The 15,004-nt window shown below is 42.4% G+C and overlaps 1 long non-coding RNA gene across 1 annotated transcript in view; it reads left to right on the plus strand.

Annotated features, from left to right (window-relative positions):
- The window catches only part of LOC145723016 (uncharacterized), a 52,349-nt gene that overhangs the window by 13,394 nt on the left and 23,951 nt on the right, over window positions 1-15,004 (plus strand). The gene's annotated exons all lie outside the window — the stretch shown is intronic.

Genomic DNA, 15,004 nt, shown 5'->3' on the forward strand with positions numbered 1-15,004 from the left:
AGTTTTTGTTGGTCTTGAGATGTAGCTAGTATTAAGGGCAGTGACATTTATCTTTCTAGGGTGATGTAGTCCAAGATTAAGAAAAGCAAAGAAGAAAACATGTTTCTATTCTCAAGGAATAAAGAATTTGTTGCTTTTCATCAGTAGCTTGAAACTGCATTTGTCTTATCCTTGACACCTGCTCTTTGGAGTCTAAGAGAATACCCAAAAGGTTAAAGATAAGTCTGTAGGTGGGAAACTGGAGGAGGGCTACACCTACCCCAACCAATTGAAGATGGAATTAAAACACACATACTTTGCTGAATATGGCTTCTAGATCATATTTTGTGAGGTATAAAACTTTTGTTGGTGAAAACTACCTTCTCGTTTCTCTTTTAGACTCTGCAGAGGATTGGTAAAGAATAAAAAAATGGACGAAAAGGGATGATGATGTAAAATCAATGTTGAGGTGTAATGGCTCTTGAATTAGAAAATTTATATTCTCCATGGTATATTTAAGTCTGTCCAAAGAATTCATTTCAAGAGTTCCATCTTAGCTTTTTTATTCCCGCACTTAAGCAAAATAAAGGCACTGATGCTATTCTCTTGAGCTGCCAGGAACCCTGAGCACTTCAGAATGTGGAGTTAGTTTCCTGCATATGCTGATGCTGAGCTTGGAATGGGCTGCAGTAATAGAACATCACCCAGCCAGGTTCAGGTAAAGCTGCAGGAATGTCACTGAAACTGGGCAGCATTCAGGTAGAAACTGACTCCTCAGATCTCAGCTTGGTGAAGGGTTCAGGTTCATTCATGAGGTGCTGTAGGTATTTCTTAGGTTTTGTGGCCTTTTTTTTTTCTTCTTGAAAACATTCTGAATGATGACTTGTTTATGGCTTACATCTCTGGACCGTAATGTCACCTCCTGAGTTGCTGCTGTCAGGGTCCTTAACAATTTTTTGTCTCATCTGAGATGGTCATATTTTAGATCTTTGCAGCTGGAGAGTCATTCTAACAGAGAGTACTTGGAAGGATGAGGGAGAAAAAGGAAACAGACATTCTTGGGGGAGTAAATGGCATCTTGCCAGAGCAGCAGAGGTGAGATTCAAATGGGAAATCTGTCAGTTCACGTGTGGGGATTTTTTTGACTACGCAGTAAGTGCCTAACACTGTGCTAGTTACTTTGAGGGATTCAAGAGAAACATAAAGCATGATTTTGTGCTTAAGGAGCCTATAATACATTTGGAGCATCAAATTTTTCTCATATGAAAAAGACAGAAAACTCTAAACTGCTTATAGTTACATGCAGGGCTGTAGAGCACGGTGGGGGGGGGGGTGTTCCCCTCAGTTTAGCAAAGGGCAGAGTCACTGTGAGCTCTTAAAGTCATATAATTCAGGAGAAATAGCCTGAGTGAGATCTGGAAGAGGGATAACATTTAGGTAGAGAGGTGGGTATTTCTGATGGGAGAAACAGCTTAAGCAAAAGCACAGGGGCAAAAATCAGAATGGTACCTGTATATGGTGCATGTAAGGCCCTGAGGAAATCACTTCCTCTGCTTCATTTTTCTTCACCTCTCATAGCACCACTTCATAACACTCTTGTCTTCTGCACTGGGTCCCAGTGGTCAGCCATGTGAGGAATACATAGGGCAGGATTACAGATCTAGATGCCTTTTTGTCGTTGGGTGTTTGGAGAGAGGAAAAGATAATGAAATCATTACAAAATTTTTTTTTTTAAAGATTTTATTTATTTATTTGATAGAGAGAGAGACAGTGAGAGAGGGAACACAAGCAGGGGGAGTGGGAGAGGGAGAAGCAGGCTTCCCGCCGAGCAGGGAGCCCGATGCGGGGCTCGATCCCAGGACCCGGAGATCATGACCTGAGCCGAAGGCAGTCGCTTAACCAACTGAGCCACCCAGGCGCCCCACAAAATATTTTTCAAGGGTCTACTCCGTGCTTGGCACTCATTCTACAGTGTTGTTAGAGATACAGACGTGATCAAGATTCCTGCTTTCAGGTAACATGTATTCTCTTGGGGGGATACAGACAATAAACAAGTAAATCAGGAAATACATACTTTGAGGTAGTGAAAAATGTTATGAAGAAAAATAACTCAGGATAAGGGGAAAGAGAGTGCTGGTTTTAGGTGAGGTTAAGGACAAGATAAAGATTTCCGATTAGCCCTAAACTTCCCTAGAGAAGCCTGAAGTCTTTGCTAATGGAATTTAGGCTTTATTATTTATATTCATCTCATCCATTGACTCCACCACATATATATATTATACATATGTATGTATAATATATATATATGGTGGACATTCAGCGAGCATTTCACAATAGTAATAAGAACGGCCTTGCTAGACTTGAATTGGACCACATTTTTCTCCTTTTTACTTTTTGTAATTTTTTTTTTTTAATTAGAAGATATGGTCACAAGATATTTACGGAAGGAGAAAAGGGAATCACGCAGGAGAGGGCATGTAGGTATTGATGACAGTAACATAGTTACTTATACATCAGCTCTGTGAAGGAGATTGAATGCAGCTGCCTCAAAATTTTGTCAAATGAAAGAGAAAGAAAATATTAAACTATAATTATGTGGTCTTGGTATGTCTCATGGCCTGGGGAACCACTGGGTCTAAATATTAACCAAATTCCAAAGGAGATAATAAAAATACACCCATGCATACACACAGGCATAGAGAGACAAAGTAGCTCCTATGTACCGAGGAATTACCATGTGCCAGGCATTGTGCATTGCAGTTTATTTACATTATCTCTAATCCCTAAAACAGCCTTGGAAGGGAGATAATCCCGGTTTACAAAGGAGAAGACAAAGATGAAATGGCTGGCCCAAGGCCTTTATGGTTAGTAAGTGTCAGAGCTGGTGGGGCTGATACCTTGTTTGTGAGAGGGCATGGAGCAGATGAGTGTGAGTTTAATTAAGGACTCCCTTAGAGTGGTGAAATGAAAATCCAGGGTGGATTTTCCTGTCCATCCAGCTCCTCACCCTATCTAAGGGATTCCAGGAGCTGGGAGTTTCTGGAACTGACTCTGAATGTATATATGCAGTTTCCTGAACCTATTGGAGGCATAGCTCTGGTGGCAGGGGGTGGGAGGTGGTGGTGGAGGTGTACATTGAGCATTTTTTCATGACTCCTATGCCTGCAGAACTGCATATATGTGTGCTGCTCAGGCCATTACAGCATGGAAGTGCTTTGCTTTGGGCTGGGGTGATGGCAGCTCAGTTCGGAGCCAATCACGAGTTCATCTAAAGCTGACTCAAACCCTGACTTGTGTATCTAACTAAAAGATATGAGATAATGAATATTTATTGGATGGGTTGATTTAGTAAACTTTCAAAGCATAGGGAACAAATAATAATCAATTTAAAACAGGTTTGATGATGAAATGGTTGGGCAACAATGGATGAGTGACAGTGAAGTTCAGGGCTTGTCTGACTTCCCCCTCCCCCTTACCCCAGGACCCATCCATGTCTCTAGACAGGCAGGCTGCTGTCCTTGGGCCTCTTTGACCTAGCAAGAGTGCCTTCAAGACCCTGTCTGATCTATAACAGATTACATTTATTGAGCACATGTTGTGTGCTAGCAGCTTTACACATATTATCTTTTCTCTTTCTCTCTTTCAAACTTCCTTTTATAGAAATACTTCAAAAAGACGGAGGTGCACAGAATAGTATAATAAACCCCCGTGTACCCATCCCCCAGTATCAACAATTATCAACTCATGGCCAACTTTTTTGTATATATACCTTACCTCCAAATGATTTTGAAGCAAATCCCAGAATTCATATTATTATTTGTGAGCATTTTAGAAAGATAAGGACTCCTTTATTATAATTCTTTAAAATTCCCAACAACCCTATTTATTAGTCAGGTACTATTATGTCCTTATAGATGAAGACAGTGAGACACAAGGAGATTAAATTACTTGCCCAAGGTCACCCAACTTGTAAGTGGCGATCTTACAAGTTGCCTAACTCCAGAGCCTGTCCTGTTAACCGCCATGCTAGGTGGTTACCACTAGACCTTTCTGCTGTAGCTAATCCTACACAACAACTGGATCTGCTGGAAGAACAGATGTCCAGGGATGTGACTATGATTTCTGTGAATTCTACCACCTGACCACGGCTGCAAATTGAGTCACTTTAGGTACAGAGGGACAGAACAGCTCTGAAAGGCTTGGACTTGTCATCTCCATGAATGACCTGACCAGCCTGAAACATGAGTGGATTCTGTCTGATCAGCAAACCTGGTAAAGCACCATCATTGCCATAGTATTTGAGATGTTAGAGAAACCCACAAGTAAAAGGACTTGACAGAAAATATGACGTCACTGGGCCATGGCTGCCAAGGGAAGTAAAAGGTTTCTTTTAAAATGAATTTCCCTTCGGTTTTCTCTCTTGGCAGAGGGAATTAGTCTTCCCACTGAGGCTTTTCAGTTTGTTTCTAGCACAGCTAATTGTGTTTATTTGTCTCCAGAATCACATGCCTGCCTCCTCTCCCTTCCTTTTCTTAAGGTCTCTTGCCTGCTTTGTACTACAGTTACTGCCAAAAATGTTCTCCTCACCTGGGAGCCAGTTGGCTGACAACACAGAGTAGATGTTCGGAGGCCAACTCTGTCTCTCCAGAGGGCTAACTTGGCTTCTGGCATACAAGCCCACCTCAGGGGAGAGGAGAGAGATTATATAAGCTGGCTATGAAAAGAACCATGTCGTTTGCCTTGTCTGCACCCACTTGGTCCATCAGTGTTAAGAGCAGAACAGAAAGCAAGTAAATACTATTGATTGAGTGAAGATGAGAGCTTTGCTGGTTCAAGTTCAAGAAATGGATTCTCCATTTTTCCTATCAAAACAAGCATCGCATTGACTTTTCTCTTAATTCTCTCCTTTGTCTTCGGGATCACTGACATTTACTTGACTCTCAAACCTCAGTCTTTTTTTTTTTCTTCCTCCTTCCCCATGCAGTCCTATCACAGAAGCTACATAACCGCTGGAGAACTACTCAGCTCCTACTTAACCCTCTCTCATGGAGCTCTAAAAGGTGGCACCTGTCAGGGTGCAGGTGAGCAAGAACTTAGAAATTTCACCTTTGGGGGCACCTGGGGGCTCAGTTGGTTGAGCGTTCACTCTTGGTTTCAGCTCAGGTCGTGATCTCAGGGTCGGCTCTCAGTGCAGAGTCTGCTTGAGATTCTCCCTCTCCCCCTCTCTCTCAAATAAAAATCTTTAAAAAATAAAAAATAGGGTGCCTGGGTGGCTCAGTCTGTTGGGCGTGTGCCTTTGGCTCAGGTCATGATCCCAAAGTCCTGGGATCGAGTCCCACATCAGACTCCCTGCTCAGTGGGGAGTCTGCTTCTCCCTCTGCCTTTCACCCTGCTCGTGCTCTCTCTCGCTCTCATAAATAAATAAATAAATAAATAAATAAATAAATAAATAAGTAAATAAATTCATTCCGCCTTTGGCTCTCTCTGGGACATGCCAGCAAGGACCTTGGCTGGGGTCCTTTTCAGGGAGCATGGATTTTCTTTAAATATTTATTGTCGTGAATATTTCAAAATAGTTTTTTATGATTGCTGCGACTTCTACTTTTTTAAACAGTCAAGTGGGGAAGACAGTGGACTGCAGGTCTCTTAGCTCTCTACTGTAGAATCAACTCAGGGATAGCAAATACATGGCTCTGTGCTAGGCTCCCTCCTGGGCCTGGTGTCCCTCAAGAGCCCGTGGCAGTAAATCAATCACAGCACCTTTCACTCTGAGTTTGGCCCACACCTAGAATGCCTCTCAGCACAGGACTCTAGGAAGCCCTTCCCAAAGAGGTTGACAGGAGGGTTGAAATCTATTTGCTGTTTCCTAAGTAAATGGTCTTTAAAGCTCTTCCCACACTAAAATCCCTTAAGCCTTTCTGCCTGCAGTCACATTAGGTCCTTAACAGCTAGGGACCAGCTCTCCTCTTTCAGCCAGAATCAGATCAAAGGTCGGGAGGAGGGAGATGTTACCACCATCTGGAAAACAGATGAGAGAGGAAAATGTTTTAAATGTTGATGGTTCATGGAGGATTTAGAGGCGGTGACTATCCTTTTTCAACCCATAGTAGGTCCGTGTGGATTTACGTAGCACAAACCCATAGTAGGTTGTGTTTGTAGATTGTTGGGTTAGTCAGTAAGACTAATTAAAGTCGTTCTTTTCATGGGAGAAATGGAATGTTTAATGCTTAAGGGGTATAGAAACTAAATGGCAGCCCAGACCTTGTCTTTAAGAGTTCCTAATCTGAGGGGCGCCTGGGTGGCTCGGTTGGGCGTCTGCCTTCCGCTCAGGTCATGATCCCGGTGTCCTGGGATCGAGCCCCGCGTCAGGCTCCCTGCTCAGTGGGGAGTCTGCTTCTCCCTCTGTTCCTCACCCCGCTTGTGCTCTCTCTCTCACTCTCTGTATCTCTCTCTCAAATAAAGAAATAAATAAAATGTTAAAAAAAAAAAAAAGCTCCTAATCTGGTCTACCAGTTGTATTAAGCTGAATTTAGATTCAGTGTAGTTGAATGAGAAGTGAAAACAAGAAACTTAGTGCTTAGTTGTAATTAACTTACTCTCAGCTGACTCACAATTCTTTTTAAAACTTTTGAAGAAATTTGGAGGTTGTTAAGTTAATGCCTGTGAAGCAACAGGACTTCCTTGACAGAAGATGTTTTAAGTACTCACTACCATGTTATAGATAATGTACTAGACTGTAGGAATGGCCTGGGCCAGTCTGTAGTCACCAGAAAAAATTACCGTCTGATAAACTGTGTGGGTAGAGGCTGTGAGGGCTGCTCCAGGCCTGGGTGTCTCCAGGAAGATTGACAGAGGATGCCAGGCAGCCCTCTGGGTGGTCAAGATCAGGCTGTGCATTCTCAAGTGTGGTTTTCTCTTGTTTTAACCAACAGTACATTCTTTTTTTTTTTTTTTAAAGAGAATGTTTGTTTTTTTAATATTTTATTTATTTATTTGACAGAGAGAGCAAGAGAGCACAGTAGAGGGAGAGGGAGAAGCAGGCTCCCCGCCAAGCAGGTAGCCCGATGTGGGGCTCGATCCCAGGACCCTGGGATCGTGACCTGAGCCGAAGGCAGATGCTTAACCATCTGAGCCACCCAGGCACCCCAACAGTACATTCTTTTGCAAGCAAAAGTCAAACCAAGGATCTTTTTGGAATGCTCTGATTTACTAGCAAGGACCTGCAGAGGCCCTTTTCCATTTCAGAAGTCTCAACTGGATATGGGGGTTGGGGGGAAAGGGCAGGGAAGGGAAAAACCACATGGTCAACAAAGCATTAGTTTGGCCAAATATTTTATTTTATTTTTTTATTTTTTATTTTTTATTTTTTAAAGATTTTATTTATTTGACAGAGAGAGACACAGCGAGAGAGGGAACATAAGCAGGGGGAGTGGGTGAGGGAGAAGCAGGCTTCCGGCGGAGCAGGGAGCCCGATGTGGGGCTCGATCCCAGGATCCTGAGATCATGACCTGAGCTGAAGGCAGACACTTAACGACTGAGCCACCCAGGCACCCCGGACAAGTATTTTAAAGGTATTTTTAAAAATCAGGTTAGGTTTAGAGCCCTGCTTCCTACTTTTATCTAGCTATGCTTATCTAAAAAAATCATACTTCAGCTGCAGTCGCTTCTGGTTTACGACATTCTTTACCTTCTCCACTTTTTTGGATGTCGTAGAACAAAAAGGGCCCCAAAACATCATTTGCTGCTGTTATTTGGGGATGTCTGAAGTAGTTGAATTCTCTGGCGGGGATGAATGGGTGGTGAGGCTGAAATAGCGAGCTGGGGAATAATTGCAACTTTTCAGTAGATACTATCGTCCTTTGTGGAAGCGAGCGCTGGGGTGGTGGAAATGGAACTGTAAGTACTGACCTTGAGTTTTCTGGTAACAATCAGTGCTTGTCTCCTCCCAAGACCATATGATCTGTGCAACTCGCCTGAAGAGCTTCTGGCTGGTATTGCATCTTTTGTTTTCTAAAGGCACTCTGGGGATGTTAAAGTGCATCCTTTTTGGTTAAAATCATCGGATCTAAAAGCATCTCATTTGAATGTTAAATGGATGATGCACTTACATAATGTGGGCTGTTACACACGAAATCGGCTTAAAACTTGGAAGTGACACTTTCTGGACCTGCAATCATCTTGTCTTAGGCTTATAATTACATTCATTTTTTTTATTTTTTTCAACTTTAATTCAGAAATCACAAGTTGTTGGCCTTTATTATTCTCCCTTTACAGATGGCACTATTGGTGCCAGAAGGATTGTGGTTTATTTTTAAGTTTGTGATTCATTTAATTTGAGTAGGATTTGGGCCTTCTGCCTTCTGGCTCCCTTGGCCTCCAAGATCAATACAACCTCAAAGTAGAAAAAGTTGTCCATTTTTTAATAGTGTTTATATAATGGATAGGCCCTGTTTACATTAATGACAATGCATCTACTACAGTATAGCTTTGACTAATCAAAGTCTTCAGTTAAGCTAATTGCTAGTGACACATTCCACTTTGAAAAAAAAACCATCAAAGCAGAAAAATAAAGTCCTATTAGAACTTTTATTTAAGAGGGACGCCTGGGTGGCTCAAACAGTTAAGCGTCTGCCTTCAGCTCAGGTCATAATCCCAGGGTCCTGGGATCAAGTCCCATATTGGGCTCCTTGCCTGCTTCTCCCTCTGCTTGCTGCTCCCCCTGCTTTGCTTGCTTTCTCTCTCTCTGACAAATAAATAAATAAAATCTTAAAAAAAAAAAACAAAACGAACTTTTATTTAAGAGCAACTTCCCAGTAAGGCTCCAGGCTCACCATAGATAACTGTCCACTATCTTTCTGACCACTGGTACCTCTGTTATCCAAGCTACCTAATGATCACTGATATCCAGAGGAGCTGAAGAACTTGCACAGTTCTTTATTATACAAATTATTTTCACTTACGCTTTTAGGAAAGTGAACGAATACATTTTAGAATGATTTTCAATAAATGAGGTTGAAACAGCACTTCCTGAGAAGGAAGTAGAAGTTCAGGGCATAGGCTCTGGAACAAGACTACCTGGGTATGGATTCTGGCTCTCCCACTTCCCAGCTGCGTGGTCCCTTCCCTTGGGCAAGAGACTTGACCTGTACTCCATTTCATAGAGTTGTGAGGAATAAATAAGTTAATAACGTGCAAAGAACTTAGAAGTGTTCCTCGCATAGAGTAAGAGCTCAATATATGTCAGTCATTATAATAGTTATTATTGGCAACTGGATAAAGAGGAGTACCAGGTTAGGCTGAGGGAAAATATATATCTCTGGTTTCTGGGAGCCATTTACTGAGATGCAAGGAGCATGGGACAGAAGCAAGGTCAGTGGAGGAAGAAGCACTGCTCTGTTCAGTTGTGTTCATTTTGAGGTACTGTGTTACAAATGAGCAGAGATCTCAAATGGACATCAATAATAAATGGATATGACAGATAAGAACTAAGCTTTCTGTGTACTACAGATTCTCTCCTTGGCTTTCTTAGGGATTTCTTGTGAGCTCTCCAAAAACAACTGAATTCCATGTGCTTCAGAATTTCCATCTGAACAATATTGAACATAATAATGGCACACAGTAGACACCCAGCAAATATTTGTTCAAAGAATAGTTGCTTTCGTAAGGTGCTAAGTAGCTTGCATAAAGGTAATGTGTGGATGTATGGATAGACAGATAGACAGATAGCCAGATTGAGATTTTGATATAGAAACAAGGGAATTAAAGACCAGTATACTGTCAGTGTGTCTTTCTTTCACCGATTCATTTATTTATTCTTACAGTGTATGTTTACTGAGCACTTACTATATGCCAAGTCCTATTCTAGGTGCAGGGATACATTAGTGAACAAGATAGACAAAGATCCCTCTGGTAATGGAGCTTATATTCTGCCCTAGCAGCAGGGCCAGGAAGGACAGACAATAAACATAATAAATAAAAATAATATATTAACATCATACCCATTAAGATGGCTACCAAAAAAATCCAAAACAAAACAGCCAGATAATAACAAGTGTTGCCAAAGATGCTGAAGAATTAGAGCCCTTATGCACTATTGGTGGGATTGTAAAATAGTGTAGGCAGTATGGAAAATAGTATGGCAGGTCCTCAAAAAATTAAAAAATAGAATTACTGGGGTGCCTGGGTGGCTCAGTCAGTTAAATGTCTGACTCTTGATTTTGGTTCACGTTATGATCTCAGCGTCATGAGATCGAGCCCCACAAAGGGCTTCCCATTCAGTGGGGAGTCTGCTTGAGATTTTCTTCTCCCTCTGCTCCTCCCCCCCACTTCTCTATCTCGCTCTCTCAAATAAATAAATAAATCTTTAAAAAAATAGAATTATCAACGATGGAGCAATTCCCCTTCTGAGTATATAGTAGTCTCCCCCTCATCTCTAGGGGCTACATTCCAAGACCCCCAGTAGATGCCTGAAACTGCAGGGAGTAGTAAACTCTATATATATTCTCTACATACATACTTATGATAAAGTTTAATATAAATTAGGCACAGTGAGAGATTAAGAATAACTAATAATAAAATAGAACAATTATAACAATATACTATAACAAAGTCATGTGAATGTGTTCCGTCTCTCAAAATACCTTGTTGTGCCGTACTCACCCTTCTTGTGATGTGAGTAGATAACATGCCCACATGAGGAGATGAAGTGAGGGGAATGATGCAGGCACTGTGATGTAGCGTTAGGCTCCTACTGACCTCCTGAGGATACGTCAGAAGGAGGATCATCTGCCTCTGAACACTTGTTGACTGCTTCTGAACCACAGTTGACTGCAGGAAACTGAAACTGCAGAAAGCAAAACTGCAGATAAGGGGGGACTACTCTATACCCCTAAGAACTGAAAGCAGGGTCTCGAGGAGATACTTGCACACCCATGTTCATAGCCACATTATTCACCCTACTGAATGTAGTGTGGAAGCACCCAAATGTCCATTGACAGATGAGCGCATAAGCAAAATACAGTATATACATACAATGAAATATTACTCGGTTTTAAAAAGGAAGGACATTCTGACACATGCTACAACATGGATGAATCCAGGGGACATCATGCTAAGTGAAATAAGCCAGTCACAAACAGACAAATGCTGCATGATTCCACTTATCTGAGGTACCTGGAGTAGTCAAATTCATAGAGACGGAAAGTAGAAGGGTGTTTGCCAGGGGCTGGAGGAAAGGGAGAATGGGGAGTTGCTGTTGAATGGCTATAGAGTTTCAGTTTCGCAAGCTGAAAAGGGTTCTGGATATTGGTCATACAACAATGTGAATGTACTTAATGCTACTGAACTGCACACCTAGAAAGGGTTAAGATGGAAAATTTAATTAGGTATATTTTACCACAATTAAAAAAACTTACAAGAAAGAAAGTAATGTATTAAGGCACAGAAAACAAGAAATAGAGCGGAGGAAGGGGCCCCAGAAGGCTGGGGAGGGTGCAAATGATATTAAATCAGTAGGGTGGCGGGGACGCCTCCTTGAGGAGGGGCCATTTGAACGAGGACTGGAGGAATTGTTCGTCTCTTGGCTGCTGTTACAGAAGATGGAGGAATCTCCATCTTCCAGGGCCCGCAGGTGGTGTGCAGCTATGCCAAGGCCATGACCAAGTGGTGCATAGCTGGAAAGCTTATGTTGGCGGGCAGCTGACGCAGAAATGGTGGCCGTGGGCACTTCAACTCAATTGGAAAAACAATCCAGGCACTCAGGTGGCACTTGCACAGATTATAATCAGATGTCATCTGAGACTCGAGGTCATGTTACAGTAAAGAGAAATGGTTGTTCTCATACTTGGCCCTCTCTAAAATCAAACTCCATAACCTAGAAACAGCAATCAGGAGTTGGATTTTTTAGTGCCTCCTAAGTTTGCGTCTTGTTGTTTAGCCCATTTCCAGCATGAGTTTTAAGCTCCTTCATAGGACTAGGATTTTCAGGGCTTCAGCTGACCTTTCTGTCAACCCATAACTGGGGGGGTAGGGGGTGGGCAGCTCAAGAGTACTTATTTTAGTTACTGTCTCTCTGGTAGGTCATATGGCTTGGAATGGTGAGCTGCTTATAAAAATCCCGTGACCTGGACATGTTTTATTAGTAATTTATGAGGCTGGTATAAACAGGTATCAGCTTGCCATCATTTAAGCCAATACTTTGTGCTGATGAGTAAAATGGAAATGGAGGTTTGCAGCATTGAGTTCTTGAACTGATTTTCCACATCTCATCTGTTAACCTTTTCCATGTCTAGTAAAAACAAAAGAAGTATAATGAGAATGTATCTCTGCTTTGGAGTCAGGAAGAAGTCCCTCATGATGCCCTCATTGCCACACCACTGAACTTGGAGGGGAGATGAACATCCGTGGGTGGACAGGCACCTTGCCTCTCCACAATCCTGTCCCTGGTCAAGGATTCTGAAGCTACACTGGCAACCATTGGAAACACACACAGTCAGTGCCTCTCTTCCCAGGCTGGAGTCATGCAGTGATTGCTGAGGTCTAGGGACTATTAGGGACTAGGCAGAAGGAGGAGAAATGGATTCCCTCTTAAGTCCTGCCTACACTGGTGGCACTAAGCATTGGTTGACTGATTTGTCACATGCTTATCTGCTCAATGTTTGATTTCTTTTACATCTGAATATATCTGCTTTGATCTTTATACATAGGCACTGCTTGTGGTCATTTAGCCCCAGAAAGTTATCAAGCTCAAGATATCCCCTGTACCTCCAGTTCCCCCAATATACAGTGTTGATGGTAGTGATGGGCTTCTCTTTCCCCTCATGGTGAAATGGTAATGCACAGGAATGCAGCAACCATTAAGTGTATACTGTTGTCATGAGATATGTGTCATTAGATGGTGATAGCAGTGCTTGGTAGCCAAAGAAGGAAAGCTCAATGGCTTCTACAGGCATTCCCCACGGATCCGCTCTGGGCAAATATCTGCACTCGGCTCTAAATCATTAGGTACATCAGTAGTTGGTTTTAAACACACAAATGCTTAACATGGGACATCCAGATGTATATTGTAAAGTCTTGGAGGTTAAAAGGCAAGGATTCATAATGGTCTCATAACATTTCATGAGTGTCTCTAGCAGTACACAGCTGGTAAGGAAAGAGAGAAATTGGGTATAATCAAGGTGGGGCTATGCAGGCTGACCCAGCGTGGAGGGTGAAGGGTGCTGGCCAAGGTAGAAATGAAATGGCTGGCAGTGGGACCAAATGAGGTGGGTGGGCTAAGAGAGAAGAAAGGTTGGGGGACCAGAGGTTCAGAGGAGCGTGTTAGAGGGTGAGGCAGTAATACAGGTGGACGTCGGGAGTATTATGGTCGGGAAGGAGGAGCTTCAAATCTGAGGTCTTGGAGCTAAAGCCATCCTGAATGATAAACAGTCACTACCTTGGTAGAAATTGCAATCTAGGCAAGTGGGCAGTTGTCATGTAACGGAGAGGAAAACTGGAACTACCGCACAGTTTGTAGTTACTGATCTGAATTTTTCAGACTCTTTTTTTTTTTTTTTAAGATTTTATTTATTTATTGACAGAGAGAGACACAGCGAGAGAGGGAACACAAGCAGGGGGAGTGGGAGTGGGAGAAGCAGGCTTCCCGCAGAGCAGGGAGCCCGATGCGGGGCTCGATCCCAGGACCTTGGGATCATGACCTGAGCCGAAGGCAGACGCTTAACCGACTGAGCCACACAGGCACCCCATGAACTTTTCAGACTTTTCAAACAGAAGCTCCTCTCTGGAATGACTAATGATTTTTAACCACACCGGCTACTGATTATGAATTATTATTCCATGTTGTAGAAAAGGTCACATTGGGAAGTGGAGAGGGCTCTTCAAGGGTACCCTTCAGAGAGTCCTCCTGGAAAGTCCTAGGAGAGGAGGCTCTGGATAACACACCTAGGATGTTACAGGGAGCCAGGATTCCTCATCTGTCATCAGGTCGGAGACACACAAGCACTCAGCGTCTCATCCAGCTCTTCTTTTTCCATTCATGTTTGCGGGACTTTTTTTTCTGAGACACGGGTAGCTGGCTCTTGGGACACAGAACTCAGAAGCAGTAGGGCCTGCCCCTACTTTAAGGGCTGATTTGGTTTAGGGCTTTGAATAGATCACTTAAATTCTTTGTGCCTGTTACTCTTACAATCAAGTAACAGAAACTTAAATAAATAAATAAATAAATAAATAAATAAAATTAATGTCTTGAATAATGTCCTTGTGCAATTTAATGAATTTCACCATTTAATGTAAAGGAAGACGTGTGTACAACCAGTTACAACATAACGCTGAGGGGGTATCACAGGACATGCGGAATTCTGCTCGAGGCTGTTGCTAAACTGCATAGAAGAGGTTATATCTGAGCCGGAATGTGGCTTTGCCAGGCATAGAGAGGGGTACAGTTAACACTGGCGAAGCGTGTGGCTTGTTCAGGGAACCAGGACAGTCTGTTCTGACTTCTATACAACAAGGATTAAAAACAAAACAAAACAAAAAAAACTAGGTCTCCTAATCTGTGAATCCTGTTCCAATGTTATTTTACTTTCCTTTTTTTCTGCCTGGCCTCTCTCTTTCCTGCATCTTTGCTTAGGCATTCATTTTTTTTTTTTTTAATTTAATTTTATTATGTTCTGTTAGTCACCATACAATACATCATTAGTTTTTGATGTAGTGATCCATGATTCATTGTTTTCATATAACACCCAGTGCTCCATGCAGTACGTGCCCTCCTTAATACCCATCACCAGGCTAACCCATCCCCCCACCCCTCTCCCCTCTAAAACCCTCAGTTAGTTTCTCAGAGTCCATAGTCTTTCATGGTTCATCTCTCCCTCCAATTTTCCCCCCCTTCATTTTTCCCTTCCTTCTCCTAATGTCCTCCATGCTATTCCTTATGTTCCACAAATAAGTGAAACCATATGATAATTGATTTTCTCTGCTTGACTTACTTCACTTAGCATAATCTCCTCCAGTCCCATCCATGTTGATG

This window comes from Leptonychotes weddellii, chromosome 8 (assembly GCF_054177405.1).
Source record: "Leptonychotes weddellii isolate Sample4059 chromosome 8, ASM5417740v2, whole genome shotgun sequence".
NCBI lineage: Eukaryota > Metazoa > Chordata > Mammalia > Carnivora > Phocidae > Leptonychotes > Leptonychotes weddellii.